The following is a 16,895-nucleotide window of genomic DNA, read 5'->3' as shown; positions in this document are numbered from 1 at the left end:
GACAGACCTGAAATCTACCCTCTTGGCCATTTTGCAATACTGAGTACAGTATTATTAACTCTAACATGCATACTGTTCATTGGATCTCTGGACTTTTTCATCCTGCATAACTGCAACTTTATACCTCTGATCAGCATTTTCCCATTTCCTCCACCACCTCACCCCCCGTTAACCACTGCTCTACACTCCGCTTCTGTGTATTTGACTTTTCTAGATTACGCATATCAGTGAGATCATGTAGTGTTCTTCTTTGTCTGGCTTATTTCACTGAGCATAATGTCTTCCAGGTTCATCCACTTGGCAGGATCTCCTTTTGTAAAAGCAAATAATATTCCATTGTGTGTGTGTGTGTATATATATATGTCACAATTCTTTATCCATCCGTTCATCTGTATAATCATTTTAATAATCATTTTACTATGTGTGTGTATCAAATCATCATGTATACCTTAAATATATACAAGTTTTATTTTAAAAGAATTAAATTTAACTTAAGATCAGCCTGGGACATGCCACTCAACACTCTCCAGGGCCTCTCAAAGATCAGCTGTGTGGCCAGGGCAGTGAGCTCTTCCTGTGTACCGAGTCTCCTTCCCCAGCAGTAAAATGAGAGGGCTTTCTCAGGTTGGCAAAGGCCCAAGGGAGAGGAGGGCCAGGGAGAGGAAGCTGGGAATCCCTGGAGAAGCGGGAGCCCCAGGGCCTTGGTTGGCCTCCTCGTGATGGTAAGAGGGCTACCACACTGCACAGAGGACACTGTGGGGTCAGGGCGGCCTTAACCTGGGCAAGCTGCCCAGCCTCACCAGGCAGCACCCAGGACCAAGCCACCCACCTACCCCAGCACACTGTCCCCTACCAGATACCTCTTTCCTCCTGGCCTTGGCCCCCTGTCTTCCACTCTGGGGTGGGTCCAAGGATCCCCATGAGGGCAGGACCAGTGTTTGCCATCCACCATCTCAACAAGAACAGGAAACAATTTCTCCAAACCAGATTCTATAAGGGAAAGATGCATATGTTCAACAGATTTTTGCTCAGATGTCGAGCCTCCCCAAGCCCTCTGAGCAGGAAAGCCTTCCCCACTTCTGCTCAGGACCCGGCCCTCCCAGCCCCAGAGGAGCTGGCCTCTGGCTGAACACACCTCTGGAAGGGCCTGGTGCTGGGCTGTCCTGAGGCAGGCTGCAAGCCCAGCCCTTCTCCTAGAGCACTCACCGCTCTCAGTCACCTAAGGGCAGGCGCAGGCCCTGCGTGGAAATGCCATGAGTGGCCTGGATCAACTGGCTGCAAGTAACACACAAAGAATCAGGGTAACTAATATAAATCTGCTGGCAAAGGCCCAGCCACAGAGAAGAATGTGAACAGTGAACACCTTGCCATGCAGAAGGGGAGGCAGAGATGACGGAAGTGGGGAGGGGACAGAGTGGGCACTGGGGACCCCAATCACAGTAAGAGAGGTCTCCAGACCCCCTGCCCTGGGCTGATGCCAGAAGAAGCAAAGATGCAAACATGGTATTGAAAGGTCCACAGGGTGTGGTCAGCTCCAAAGATATACCCTAGTCCTAACCTCTGAGGACCTGTAAATGTTCTTACCTCATATGGCAGAAAAGTACTTTTATATGTGATTAAATTAAGAATCTGGAGGTAGGAGACAATCCTGAATTATCAAGGTAACCCTCAGTGCAATCACATGTCCATTTCCTTATAAGAAGAAGGCCAGAGAGACCAGACACACAGAGGAGAAGGCCCGGCAAAGACAGAGAAGAGAGAATGAAAATTCTGGCCTTGAAGACAGGAGTGATGCAGCCACAAGCCAAGGGATGCCTGGAGCCACCAGAAACTGAAAGACTCAAGGAATGCATTTTCCCCTAGAGCCACTGGTGAGAGCGCAGCCCTGCCAACACCCTGCTTGCTGCCTCCAGAACTGGGTGTTAGCACTCAGGCGTGTCTGCCTCTGCGACCCCATGGACTGTAGCCCACCAGGCTCGTCTGTCCGTGGGATTCTCCAGGCAAGAACACTGGAGTGGGTTGCCATTTCCTTCTCCACTCCAGAACTGGGAGAGAATACATGTCTGTTATTTAAGCCAGTAAATTGGAGGTAATTTGTTACATTCAGAGACAGAAAGTTGATAAAAGAGGGAACCTTGATATCGGACTAAACTGGTGAAAGAAATACTGTGGAAGACTGGGGCAGTTAAGGGGCAGGAGGGTTGTCAGACAGCTAAATCCTCATCTTCTAAGGCAGGAAGTCAATAGATAATGTCAAAACCTGATACTCCAAGAAACGGTGCCAGGAATGTACTCAAAGACATGATGGCGACTGCTGGAACCCACAGCCTAAAACCCTCTGTGGGCCCAGTTCTTGGGAATGGCCTGTGAGGAAGGGGCACACACTCATCCACAGGGACACACACCCACATTCTCTTGCATACATTCACACACACACACAGAAGCAGTCACACACTCATACACACACACACATGCACTCAAAATGCATTGTCACACTTGCATGCATCCTCAAATTCATTCGCATCTACACACACAGACACACACTCACACACCACACCAGAAGGGGAGCCAGAGGGACCCCTCACCAGAGCCAGGTTGTCAGCTCTGGCACTATGGGTCCCAACCAGACCCTGAGGAGAGCCCCCTGCACCCAGGACACACGAGGCCACCCACGGCCCTCCCCCAGCACTGTGCCTCTGCACCCACTTGGAGCAGGCTGGGCTGTGCCAAAGCCAGGGCCACGGATGGCACTCGCCAGGCTCCAGGCCCTTTCCTGCCCCTACCAGGCCGGCTCCTGTCCTTGTCTTACTCAGCTCTCGGGAAGCACCTCTCGCCAGCCATCTGGGGTTTGGCCGAGCCTCAGCCTCCTGGCTGCCACGTCTCACTCGGAGCTGGGCGGGTGCCAGCTCTGAGCTAAGTGAGTGCGGGCGGAGGAAGGGGAGTGCAGGGAGCACAGACAGGGCTGCTCCTCCTCCCGCATCGCGGCTGGGACAGACACTGTTTTCCCATCTCTTTTGAAATAAGAGTAATAAATCCACCAAGCTTTACTCAGAGCTCCCTGGGCTCACAAGCCCTCCTGCCTTCTCGCCCTGTGCAGGCCCAAGGCCATGTCCCTCCTCTCTTAGTGTGTACTCTGCCACATCCTCACTGAATTATGGCCCCATTTTATAGATGAGGGAAACAAAGCCCGCGGAGGCCAATGTGCCTGCCAGGTCACAGAGACCATAGGAGGTGATCCTGGCCAGACTCCAATCCCCCGGCTCTGGACTCTGCTCCCTTCCACCCAGCCCTCATGGCGTCTGTACACCCAGGTCATGTCCTGCTTCTACGTCCATGCCAGGTGACTCTCCAACCAATGGGCTGAGTCCCCCCATACCTTGCTATGCCAGGGCCAACCAAGAGCCATGGGAACACAGGAGGCCCCCTCAGCACGGTGTGAAGAGGCTCCATCCCAGCCTGTCCAGCCAGAAACTCTTGCCTTCCTCTACACCCTGCTCCTCCCCTCCCTCACAGTCGGGCGTGTGCCCTCCTCCCAGTCACACAAGCCAGGAGCCTGGAGGTTGTCCTGGGCTACTCCTCCCTCCCACTCACTTCCCCAAGGCTCAACTCTACCACTTCTCAACTATCCATCACCACCGTCTTGCCTCTCCCTGTCCCTTCCTCAGGTTAAGGTTAGAGAGCCACATCTCTCTCTTCTATTCCTTCAAGGGTGCCAACTCAGGCCCTGTCCATCCGGCACAGTCTCTTCCCAACCCCAGAGAGCTCTTCCCAAGATACACATCACAAGGTAACCATGGATAAGATGAAATAACCCCACATTCCAGAATACACTGAAACCAGATCACTGTGTGAGGGTCATGTCAGAGTCCTGGAGCCAGCCTACTGCACTCCCATTGGTAAAGTGTAGGTGTCCCCAAGAGCATTCATTTCCCTCCGTTGTTAATCCAGAGAGCCAGTATCAAGGGTCAGGGAATAGGAGCTGGGGTCAGGAGGTGCCTGCTGGGGTAGGAGGAAAGCCAGCTCCGGGGACAGTCCTCCTCACCTCCCTTGTCCTGTTCACTAGAAGGGACGCAAACCCTCCACCCACATAACCAGCCACGGTCATACTCCCTGGGAAATAAGAGGTCACGTTTGATCAGTACTTTAAAAGAAAAGCCATACCCAAAACAGCCTAGAGATGAGAGAGAACTGAAATAAAGACATCATGTATTCACATAGAGATAACAAACAACATTGGGAACATGGAGCAGGAATGATCAGCTACCAAAAAACCTAGTTAGGACAAATGTTTCTAATTGGAAAAACACCTAGTTACTGAACTGAGGAGCAGAAAGAATGAGCCAACCAACCAACTCAGAAGCTGAGGGTGTGGTGGGAGCACTCCCTCTGGATGCTTGGGGATCACGCCAAAGAAGGCATATGGGAAAACTCAAGTGACGCAGATGAACCCATACCATCCACGTGACGCAGAAAAGGGGGAGAAAGAAGAAATTTCCCAAAATTAGATGAAATGTTTCAACTTAAATGGGTTCATAGAGAGCAGATCAAGACATACCTAAGGAAAAAACTCACTGAGATACAGTATCCTTAAACCCAAGAATATCAAAGACAAAAAGAACCTTCTGACAGTTCCCAGAGGGAAAGAGCAGATCAGTGCAGAGGAAAGCGTCTTCAGACAGATATGCAAGTGTAGGATCAGGATCAAGCACCAGAGGCAACAGATAGAGACTAGTATCAGGCAATAATATCTGCAAAGAACTCAAGAAACGGATCTCAAAGGGAGTCGGGTGGAGGGACACAGCCCATTCCCTAAGGCCAAAGTGACAGCAGACACAGCGGAGAACATCTAAGTCCCTTCGGGAAGGTGGGCAGTGGCAGAGGCCACAGCAGAGTAGACGAGATCCACTGACCTAGCGGGTCAGCATCTTGGGGGACACTTAAACAGCCAGAATAGGGGACTCACACCACAGTGAGCATGTGAGGTTCCTGCCTAAGCCCCTTAAGGGCTCCCCACTGCAGAACCCGCCTTCGCTCCCTGGGATGGCATTTCAGACCCTCCTGATGCTGTCTCCAGGAAACTGGGTGCTTCTGGAGGACATTGCTTCTTCACAGTGTCCACAGGGCCTGGCCAAGGAAGGTCAGAGAAATGCGGTTGAACAAAGGAGGAGCAGGGAAGGAAGGAAAGAGAAAGAAGGGAGGGAAGCAAGAAGGAGGAAAGGAAGACAAGAAGGAAAGATGAAAGAAAAAAAAAACAAGAAAGGAAGGAAAGAAAGAAATCTCAGCTAATTCTCAGCAACATACAAGTGCAGGGATGTAAGGACAGCAGCAGAGCCCCAGCCCTCCCGCCAGCTCTTTCGGGGGGCCACCTGGGGGCCACTGCAGCCAGCCCGCAGCCAGCAGCCTCAGCCCTTTGCCCCAGCACCTCGGTCTCTTTCTTCCTGCTGGCTTCCAGGGAATTCCTCACAAACCAAGCTTGGGCTCTGGCTTGAGCTGTCCTTGTCCCTGAAGTCTGGCTCAGCTGGCAGAGCAGCTGACATTACAACACAACATCACACTACAGGGCCAGCCTGCTCGGGTGGTGCACTTCGGACCCCAATTTCTGACTTCAATGCAACAAGGAGGGAGCATGAAGACCTCCAAAACCCCACAGTGCATCTTCACACACACAGAGACACACAAACAGCTGAGGATCCAGGGAGGCAACAACACTGGTCTGCAGTGAACCTTACCCATGGGGAGTGAGACCCCAGGGATATGAGTGGGCATCCCTCCCCCCATTGTCACAGCTCCCTGCTGCCACCCAGCTGTCCAGAGGGGAGGCTAACTGAGGGAAAGAAACAGGATCTCATGCCCTGGAGCAAAGCCAAGAGCTCTGCAGCCGTCAAGGACCACTGGGCTCATGGCTGGTCATGCACCCTGGGACTTTCCAGGAATGCTTCTGGCATTCAACGCCATGGGCCCCAATAATTACGAGGAAAACTTACTTACTTTCTTGTATTAATTATATAAGTATTATGTCAACATACTCTCCTGTGCATCACCCTGCCATCTGCTCCTCCCTTCCACGTCTACCTGTCCACTCTTGTCCACCCCTGCGCCCACACTTCCACCTCACTCCTCGACAGCCCTCTGCTCAACTCAGGGGATCCAATTCATTTGGACAGACATGGAGGTACTTTTAGACATCTTATCTTGTAGGATGGTGCCCTTTGCATCTATGTCTCAGGGAAATCTCAAGGACTGGAGCACAGGATGGGTGCCCACCCAGAGGGTCTTTGCCCTACACACAGCAGACCTGCTGCCTCGCTGCTGCCTACCCACAGGGGACCAACAGCATGGCAGCACTGGGGTAACTGATGTTTCTCTAATAGCCAAGGCAACTCAGAGTTTATGTTTGTTAGACACAAGCTAACAAACATCTGTCTCAGCACGTGTCTCACTGAGGACCGTGTGGCCAGCACCAGGCAGGATATCCTGGCCAGGTGAGGAGAGCGGTGCAGGTGTGCGGAGGGGAGATATGCCAGGGTCCCAGTCAGCAGTAGATGACAGGGATAGACTGAGGCCTTCTAGGGTCTCTGAGGGCCTTGTCCACGGCTGACACGGAGCTAGAACAAGAGGAATGGGCAACAGGAAGTCCGATCTCTGCCTCCCAGCAGGATCCCTACCTGAAAGCCCTGCCCAGGTCTCGGGGGTGCTGACACTGGGTTGATGGTTGCCCTGGTTCCTTGCAAAAAGGCCCTCCCTGGAGCAGGCAGGTGGGGCAAGCCAGCCCTTCTGTCCTCCAAGCTCAGAGCCCCAGCCCAGAGCCCACAGTGCCCTCCCTGGCACAGCCACACAGAAGGAGATCCTAGACTAATACATCCCTGGCAGAAAAGGCCATTCATCTCTGGGCTTAACTAGCCTCTTCCAATTAGTGAAGAATAAAATGGCAGAATTTACTCGGAAGAACTGCAATGTCAGATTATTAATTAAATGCACTGCTGCTGAGCCGCCCCACACAGGAGGCCAAGCCCTCATTAAAACGGCATGAGACTAAAGCCGGGAGAGGGAGCAGAGGCAGAGGGGGAGCCAGACCTGAGACTAGGAGAGCGGGAGTCAGCAGTCAGGAAGAGACGCGGGGCAGACAGGGCCAGCAAGGCCATGGATGCTGTCGCAGGGAGGGGCCCACCGTAAACCCCTTTTGAATGTGCCTGCTGCAGTTGCTTCGAGTCCTTTCTCAACAAGATTGGGAGGGGGGATAAACCCAGTGCACACTGCAGGGGCTGCAGCAACACTGGGCCTCCTCTCCATGAACCTTAACAGGGAGACACAGAGGGCACAGCCCAGCCTTCATTCCCACGTGGCAGAGGACAGCTCCTCCCTGGATGCAGGTCAGGGACCAGGCTGAGGCCGTTGACTCAGGCGGGGGCTGTCCACCAGGGCAATTTCCTGGGAGGAGCACTAATGTTACTCTCTTGGACACTGAGATGTTGAGCCCTGTCCTCTCCTGGGGGAGAAGGCTGAAGGGCTATCCAGGAACGTCAGAGCCAGCCCAAAGGAGCAGGTCACAGACAGCACCATTCACTGGGCAGGAAAGCCTTCTTCAGCTGGGCGCTTGGGAAAGGGTCAATGCTTGCTATGTTGACTTTTTCCCCCTGTGTGTTATTTCTCTTCTGTTTTCCTCCAGCCATGAGTGAGATGCTGTGAAAGGTTACAGATTGTTCTCACTTCTGATGGTGGGTGCCCAGTAGCTGTAACCTTTGACAAGCACATGTGCACCACACACACATGTGAATGTACACTTGCGTGTACTCCTACACGCTTCACACATGTATCCACATGCAAAACACACATCACACGTACACATGTGAGCCCACACAACATACTACACATATGCAGAAATCCAACACACGTGCACATGTGTTTACACGTGTGCATGTATGTGCCGTTCCTGCATGTGTATCACACATGTACCTACAGGCACTTGCATGCACAGACAACCACCCTGTTAGCTGCTCTTGGATTCATTCTCTGCTTACTTATTCTCATGGTTCTTACCACTATCTGAAATGATGTTCATTCCTGTCTCCCCCACTCTACCTGCCCACAGTTTGTTGTGATCCACACAGCTAAAGGCTTTAGGGAAGTTAATGAAGCAGAAGTAGATGTTTTTCTGGAATTCCCTCCTGGAATTTCTTCCAAGGAGCTAGCATCTTTTAATTTCATGGCTGCAGTCACCATCTGCAGTGATTTTGGAGACCAAGAAAATAAAGTCTGTCACTGTTTCCATTGTTTCCCCATCTATTTGCCATGTAGTGATGGGACCGGATGTCATGATCTTTGTTTTCTGAATGTTGAGTTTTAAGCCAGCTTTTTCACTCTCCTCTTTCACTTTCATCAAGAGGCTCTTTAGTTCTTCTTCACTTTCTGCCATAAGGGTGGTGTCATCTGCATATCTCAGGTCATTGATATTTCTCCCGGCAACCTTGATTCCAGCTTGTGCTTCATACAGCCTGGTATTTCGTATGATGTACTCTGCATATAAATTAAATAAGCAGGGTAACAATATACAGCCTTAATGTACTCCTTTCCCAATTTGGAACCAGTCTGTTGTTCCATGTCCAGTTCTAACTGTTGCTTCTTGACCTGCATACAGGTTTCTCAGGAAGCAGGTAAGGTGGTCTGGTATTCCCATTTCTTGAAGAAGTTTCCACAGTTTGTTGTGATCCCCACAGTCAAAGACTTTGGCATGATCAATAAAGCAGAAGTAGATACTTTTCTGGAATTCTCTTGCTTTTTCTATGATCCAACGGATGTCCAATTTGATCTCTGATTCTTCTGCCTTTTCTAAATCCAGCTTGAACATATGGAAGTTCTTGGTTCACGTACTGGTGAAACCTGGCTTGGAGAATTTTGAGCATTACTTTGCTAGTGCTTGAGATGAGTGCAATTGTGCAGTAGTTTGAGCATTCTTTGGCACTGGCTTTCTTTGGGATTGGAATGAAAACTGACCTTTTCCAGTCCTGTGGTCACGGCTGAGTTTTCCAGATTTGCTGGCATCTTGAGTGCTTCACATTAACAGCATCATCTTTTAGAATTGGACATAGCTCAACTGGAATTCCATCACCTCCACTAGCTTTGTTCATAGTGATGCTTCCTAAGGCCAGGATGTCTGGCTCTAGGTGAGTGATCACACCATTGTGGTTATCTGGGTCACTAAGATCTTTTTTGTATAGTGGTTCTGTGTATTCTTCCCACCTCTTCTTAATACCCTCTGCTTCTGTTGGGTCCATACGTGTGTGACCCACCTCTAACAGGCCCTGATAATTCCTGGTCTCTGACTCATGAGGGAGGAGGACTCCCTGCCTGGCCCTAGTGCTCACTTTTCTGCATTCGGGACACTCTAGCTGCCCAGCCTGAGGGTCCCCAAGGCAGCCAGTGGGTGGTCAGCCTCCTCCCGCCTAACACTCTCCTTCCAGGGCTGGCCAGCTTCCAGGAGGGTTACGGAGCCTGGTTGGCAACCTCAGTGTCCCTGCCCTGCTCAGCAAGTGAGGGGAGGCCCCAGAGGAAACTCCCTCCTGCCCCATATCATCACCCACATGCTTCTCTTTCCTTCCATCCTGTGGGGCAGAAGCTGCCTCCTCCAGCCATCTAGGGCTCCCAGCACCTGCCCTGCTTCTTCTTTGGGGACCTTGGGCCTGCCCAAAGTCCACTGCCCTCCTTCTGAGAACACAGCCCTGTGTTCGTCAGGAGCCACTCCCCACCACCCTCCCGCAGGTCCCGTGGAGGTAAAGGGTCACACAACCCAGGCAGGACAATCTGGGTGCGGTGAACACAGGCTTCGGGACAAGGACTTGCCACAAGTCAGTCTGTTGGGCTAAATCCAGAAACTCCTGCTGCAACTGGGGCTTCCCTGGTGGCTCAGATAGTAAAGTATCTGCCTGCAATGCAGGAGATCCAGGTTCAATCCCTGGGTTGGTAAGATGCCCTGGAGGAGGGCGTGAGTCAGGAGAATCCCCATGGAAGAAGAGCTTGGTGGGCCACAGTCTATGGTGTCACAAAGAATCAGACACAACTGAGCAACTAACAATGCTGTAAGTAGAAAAGCTGTTTCCCTGGGGTTGTTAAAATGTACAAACCTGAGGAAGCATCTACCTTCAGCCTTTTTTTTTAGATGAATAAAACAGCATGAATGAAATCAACACTGAGGGGAGTACAGCCAAGAGCTGGAGAAAGTAAGAGACTAAAAATTTATTTGGTTACCTGGATCCAGCCACACCTGAAGCTAGAGAGCTCTGGATTTTTCTTTTTCAGATTTAGCAACCAATAAATTCTTCTTTCTTTAAGCTAGTTTCAGTTGGATTTGTGACACTTGCAGAATGACTCCTGGCTAATATGCTGTTTCTCTCCCATATCTTCAAACTTCCCCTTTCTCCTAAATCCTGTCCTCCATTTATCACCAAACTCAAGCCAACTAAAATCCTCTGAGTATGTAATCATGGTGATGGATATGGACTAGACTTATAATCATTTTGCAATATATACAAAAATTGAGTCATTATATTGTACACCTGAAACTAATACAATATTGTATGTAGTTGTATCACAATAAAAAATAAAATTTTTTTAAAAATTGTAAAATGTCCAAAAAAATCCTCTGTACAAAGAGGCAGAGTTCAAACGCACATATACATGTGCACATGTTACTACTACATGCACATACGTATATTCCAATCTTTCTAGAAGGAAATATCCTCTGCACCCAGATGTCTCCCCCGCTACAACATCCATCCCCATGATGTGCCTGCCCTCTTTCCTCTACTTCCTTGGCCTCTCACTGGCCTCACACGTGGTCAGTCTCACCTCCACCCCCTCCCACACCCTGGCCGTGACATCTGCAAAGCCCTGTCTCTGGTGTTGGCCCTCATGCACACGGCATTTGGGAGCCTACTGCCTCGGGGAGGCCCGCCCTCTCACCCATTGGCACAGGAGCAGCTCCCTTCTCAGGTACCCACTGCCTGCTCTACTTGTCCCCAAGGTGGTGGCATGCCGAGGAGCGCGGCCCCCTTCCTGCCTCTCTCTCCTTCAGAGCTCACCCTCCCTGGGCACTGGCGCCCCAGCCCTCTGCACAGAGAGCTCCCTCTTGCCCTCTGCCCAGACCCTGCTCCTGCACACTGAACCTGCACTTCCAGCTACCTCAGGATTCCTCCAGAGAAGCCACCCCAACCACACACCCTCCTCCAAGCCGCCCTCCTTCCTGGCCAGCACACCTGTCTGCCTCCTCCCTCCCGCCCGAGGCAGAGGCCTGGGACTGTTCCTCCCATCCTCTCCCTGCCCCTCCAGGCCAACATCTCCCAGCACCCAGAGACACTGTCCTGTCCACATTTCCTAAACAGATTCTGCTTCCCCTGACCCAAACGTTAAGGCAGGACATGAAATGATCCAGAAGATGGCTCAGTGGTAAAGAACCCACCTGCCAATGCAGGAGACAGGGGTTTGATCCCTGACCCAGGAAGGCCACACATGCTGCCGAGCAACTAAGCCCATGAGCGCCAAGTACTGTGCCTGCGGGCCCCAGAGCCTATGCCCTGCGAGGAGAGCAGCCCATGCACCGTAACCAAGAGTAGCCCCTGCTCTCCGCAACCAGAGAAAGCCCGCACAGCAGCGAAGACCCAGCACAGCCAAAACGTAATTAGCTAATTAGATTATGAAACAAAAAATAAACCCTCAAAAGTCATCCAGAACAAAAGCAGATTGCAGGATGGTGTTCAATACAGGCTTTTTTATGTTTTTACACATATGCATATATGTGAAAAATACACAGGAAAAAGTTGGTAAGATTACAAGGGATTTCAATTTTCTTCTTCTGGCTTATTTATGCATTGCTTTCTTCAGTGCACAGGCACTCTTGGATTTAAAACAGATAGACAAAATAATTGTAAACCATTTTAAACAATCCCAGGACGGCTGGCACAGGGCATTTCAAGATCCAATGAAAGACGCACCAGTGGGGAGAGGATCCGAGGCTGTGCCCCACTGCATCCCTTCTTTGGATGAGTCCTCACTTGCAACCTCGCAACAGAAGCCCTGAGGCTCCAAGAAGTGAGCTGACCTGCCTGAGGTCACAAGGCAGTGAGCACAGGGCCCAGTCCTCCCTCTACCATCAAGTCTCCACGACAGGCTCTCCTTCCTCAGTTCGAGGCAACCCCTGGAGCCATCCCAGGGCTCCCACAGGCCCTGAAATAGAGCTGCATTGCCACATAAGACACCCACGGGACACAAGGAGGCTGGGAGCCAATTCTAGTGGGCTCAGCAAGGCCGCCACCACCGAAGGAGTCAGAGAGGCCTCTGGATGCCCCTGAAATACAAGGAGCAGGACAGGAGGCCCCTCTGGGAGACAAGGACCTTGGCAGCTCCATGGGCAGGTGGGGCCCAGGCCAGGTGATGCATTAACCCAAGCGTGGCATTTGAGGAGCTAGAGCGGCAACAGCCCCTTCCAGCGGGGGTCTGAGAAGGAGCCCCAGAGGGAGGGTTGTCTCTCAAATACAACTGAAGCTTGAGCCTCAGCCGCAGGTGACCGCATGGAAAGGCGTCTGGCAAGGCTTCTCCCAGTTGTGGGCACTCTCTCTCCCTAGTGCACACATGCGGCCAAGAGCACTGGGTCCTGGCCGTAGACAGAGACAGGCAGGAGGCAGCACCCGCGGCCCCCACACAGCTCCGTGAAGTGACAGAGGCCCGGGGCCCTCTCAGCTGGGGGCATGAGCTGTGTGTGGCGTGAAGTCATCAGTGGTCCCCTGCTGACCCTTTGGCGGTCCTCGCACCTGAGCAGCTGTGAACAGAAATGACCGGTCCGAAGCGAAGGCAGTGAAGGGGGGTCCCCAGCAGTCGAGGGGGGCCTGGGCCTCCCCACCCCCTGGCTGCAGGACTCCCAGCGAACACTTGAGGGGAGCAAAGAGTAGCAGGACATGAGCCCTCACAGCAGGGCAGGAGAGCAGGAGAGTGACCACGCTGACCTGGACACCGCACCCCACCTCAGGCCACAGAGGTCACCAAGGCCTCTCCGGGCCAGGACCACAGAGCAGACACTGGGCGACCATGGCAGGAAGTCCACCACTGCCCTCAGGGAGGCTCCTGAACGGCTCCATAAAGCTGTCAACATTTCCTTCCTCTCTTGGGTGGACACTGCAAGCCCAGCAGAAGTGGCAGAACCTGTGCCCATCGAGACAGCCATGACTGAGCTATGCATCTCTCACTTCCACCGGCATGGATGAGACCAAGCAGTATTTACACACAGCATGATTCAAATGACAGGTTGTGACACGTGCCGCTGCCTCTTGTTATTTCCCGCATTAACTGAAAAGCACATGAAACACTGGTACACAAATGCTCATGGTGGCACCATATATAAGAGTCAAAAATGTGGAAACAACCCAACTATCCATCAACTGATGAATGGGCTTTTCAAATTGTGGTCTATCCATTAATGGACTGTGTGTTTAGTCACTCAGTCGTGTCTGACTCTTTGCAACCCCATGGACTGCAGCCCATCAGGCTCCTCTGTCCATGGGGATTCTCCAGGCAAGAATAGTGGCATAGGTTGCCATGCCCTCCTCCAGGGGATCCTCCCAACCCAGGGATCAAACCCATGTCTCCAACACTGCAGGCAGATTCTTTACTGATTGATCCACCAGGGAAGCCCGCAATAGAATACTATTTGTCCATAAAAAGCAGCCATGAAATTAAAAGATGCTTGTTCCTTGGAAGAAAAGCTATAACAAACCTAGACAGCATATTCAAAAGCAGAGATATCACTTTGCCAACAAAAGCCCGTCTAGTCAAAGCTATGGTTTTCCCAGTGGTTGTAAGAGTTGGACCATAAAGAAGGCTGAGCACCAAAAGAATTGGTGCTTTTGAACTGTGGTGCTGGAGAAGACTTGAGAGTCCCTTGGACAGCAAGGAGAGTAAACCAGTCAATCCTAAAGGAAATCAACCCTGAATATTCATTGGAAGAACTGATGCTGAAGCTGAAGCTCCAATATTTTGGCCACCTGATGCGAAAAGCTGACTCACTGGAAAAGACCCTGATGCTGGGAAAGATTGAGGGCAGGAGGAGAAGGGGATGACAGAGGATGAGATGGTTGGATGGCATCACCAACTCGATGGACATGAGTTTGAACAAACTCTGGGAGATAGTGAAGGACAGGGAAGCCTGGCGTGCTGCAGCCCATGGGTTCACAAAGAGCTGGACACGACTGAGCGACTAAATGACAGCAACAAAAAGTAATAAAGTTCTGAACTTCCCTGGTGGCACAGTGGATAAGAAGCTTCCTGCCAATGCAGGGGACACAGCTTTGATCTCTGGACTAGGAAGATTCCACAGAGCAACTAAGCCCATGTGCTACAACTCCTAAGCCCAAGCTCTAGAGCCCGTGAGTCACAAGTACTGAGCTCCTGTGCCACAAGAAAAGCTCCCGCAACGAGAAGCCCACACTCCGCAACGAAGACTAGCCCCTGCTGGCCGCAGCTAGAGACAAGCCCGTGTAGAGCAACAAACACCTAGAGCAGTCAAAATAAATAAATAAAGGTCAGTTCAGGAGCTCAGTGAAGGTAATGGGCACAGAAATAATAAAGGTAAAAAATAAAGGGAATGGACACAGAAAAAGTAAAGAAGTTCTGACACATGCTGTAACACAGAAGAACCTCGAAAGCAGTAACTGAAAGAAGTCATCAGACACAAGAAGACAAACATCGTGTGATCACATCTACGTGAAAAGCACAGTATAAGCAAACCTGAGTCAGAAAGTAGAATAGTGGTTCTCAGGGACTAAGAGGACAGGGCGATTGAGTCTGATGGCCACAGGGTATGGGGTTTCTTTTTGGGGTGATGAACATGTTCTAAAACTAATTGGTGATGGTTGCACAACTCTATAAACCTACTAAAGCCACTGAATTTTATTTTAAATGGGTAAAATATATGGTATGTGAATTATATCTCAATAAGTCATCACCCAAAAAAAGGCATGATGACAAGAAAAACTTTACAAGTACATGCGCTGCTGTATTATAAACTGTTTCAATGTTAATAGCTTTATTTCAATGGAATTGGTGTTCTTTGTATTTTAAATTATGACTTAAAAACATTATTCTGATGAAGGGTCTGTGGGCCTCAACAGACTACCAGGGTTCATGACACAGAGTGAGGTGGACGAAGGCCAGAACATGTGTGCTGTGATGCAGCTGTGTCACTTGCCATGACAAAGAGAATAGGCAGGGCCTCCTGAAACTGGGACAGTGAGGAGTCAGCCAGGCATATGGGACTCCCAACACTTAGGACAAAGGCACAGAGGTCCTTGGAGACTCCCCCCACTCCATCTGTTCTGTTAATACAACCCCAGATGAGCCCATGGAGTCCCAGCTTCCTTGCCCACTCACACCTTTGACTTGTCTTAGGCCCCAGTTAAAACTTCTCACCTTCAGGTTGTCTTTAGGTCTAATTGCAACCTAGACAATCATCTCCCTCCTAGTACCATGACAAGGGCTATTTTCAACATGGGCAGAGCCTACATTCCCATTGGTGAGAATGTATGATCTTTGAAAGCTCGTCCCAGGCCCACAGGATAGAAGAGAGGGAGGTGGGTAAACTAAGTCATAAGGGATCTTGAATGCTGGTTTCTGGGCCTGTGGTTTACCCAATGGATGAAGAAGGCGCTCAGGGGAAGGTACAGCAAGACAGACTAGAGCAGGAGAAATGGGAGGCAGGAGGAGGGGCAAGACAGGCCAAGATCTGGGAGACAGAGAAGGCAGTGGGCCCTGCCACTATCCCCAGCAACAGCAGTCTGGCTTCCCACTGGGTGCCCAGCCCTCCTTGTCTGTGTCCCAGCGCTTCAGACCATAGACTCTACCTCTGGAGCCAGTGGACAAGTGAGCAGACCTGGCCAATGGAAGCCCTGCTCCCTGCCCTGGCCACAGCGATTGCTCAATACCTAAGTCAGTAAGAACTAGACTCAGGACACTTGAAACCCCAGGGGAAAGAAGGTCTTTCTGCTGGGCTGGAAGCTGGTGGCAGGTGAGCCTGCAGCCCTGTGCTGGGGAGTGCCTGCTGAGGTCATGCCAAGGAGGAGGGAAGCGGAGCTGAAAGAGGGCAGCAGGCCTGAGCATCCTCTTCTGGCCTGAAATGATTCACACGGGGTTTTCTGTACGTGCATTGGCAGGGGTCTGGACCTGGGGATGGCCCTCCGGCGGGGGGACAGGGCAGCAGCATCAGCTACACACGTGCTGGTGACAGGACAGGAACAAGGATTCAGCCTCACAGTCATACCCTCCAGATTTATGCTCAAAGAAGAAATTAGAGGACAAGCTCTCCCCCTCAGGGGATTGTGGTAGGAAGGGACAGGAAGGGAAAGGAAGGAAGACAGGAAGGGACGGAAGGGAAGGGAAGGGAAGGTAGGAAGAAATTAGAGGACAGGCTCTCCCCCCTCTTCCCTGGCCAGTGGCTCCAGACAGCTCTTCACCCCCAAAAGCTACTCCTCCGTCTTACAGAGTAGGCCACTCACCAACCTGGCGTGCCTTTCCCCTCCCCAGCCTGCTTGCAACAAGACGCCCTTCTCTTCTTCCAGGCTGGAAATCTTTCCCACATCCTGGCTAATTGTATTCAGGTGGGGAGGATTTGGCAGAAGAAATGTCGTGTTTGTGTGTGTGTGTGCGCACGCATGTACGTGTATGTGAGTGTGTGCGTGCATGCATGTGTGTGTATGTCTCCGCCCCCAGCCCTGGCAGCTGTCCCAGGAATGCTGTGCCGACAGGAAGGGACGGAGGACCCTCAGCCGCAGTCTGTGTCCTGACGGGCTCTCGGTGATGTCAGTGGCTCTTGGCCTCATCCAGTAAACATCTGGTCTCCTTATTCTGACCCAGGAATT

The 16,895-nt window shown here is 51.4% G+C and overlaps 1 protein-coding gene and 1 long non-coding RNA gene across 3 annotated transcripts in view; both read right to left on the bottom strand.

Moving 5' to 3' along the window:
- ADAMTS2 (ADAM metallopeptidase with thrombospondin type 1 motif 2) overlaps positions 1-16,895 on the bottom strand; it is a 258,412-nt gene that overhangs the window by 221,748 nt on the left and 19,769 nt on the right. The gene's annotated exons all lie outside the window — the stretch shown is intronic.
- Positions 448-3,734, bottom strand: LOC145509288 (uncharacterized). Its single transcript, XR_014055985.1, has 3 exons — positions 3,377-3,734; positions 1,136-1,275; positions 448-990 (listed from the first exon to the last, which is right to left on the bottom strand). It is a non-coding gene; the product is annotated as an uncharacterized LOC145509288 (long non-coding RNA).

The sequence above is a fragment of the Giraffa tippelskirchi genome, chromosome 6 (genome assembly GCF_054371585.1).
Source record: "Giraffa tippelskirchi isolate mGirTip1 chromosome 6, T2T-mGirTip1v1.2.pri, whole genome shotgun sequence".
Taxonomy (NCBI): domain Eukaryota; kingdom Metazoa; phylum Chordata; class Mammalia; order Artiodactyla; family Giraffidae; genus Giraffa; species Giraffa tippelskirchi.
The sequence above is the reverse complement of the archived record's forward strand: the minus strand, read 5'-3'. Positions and strand labels throughout refer to the sequence as shown.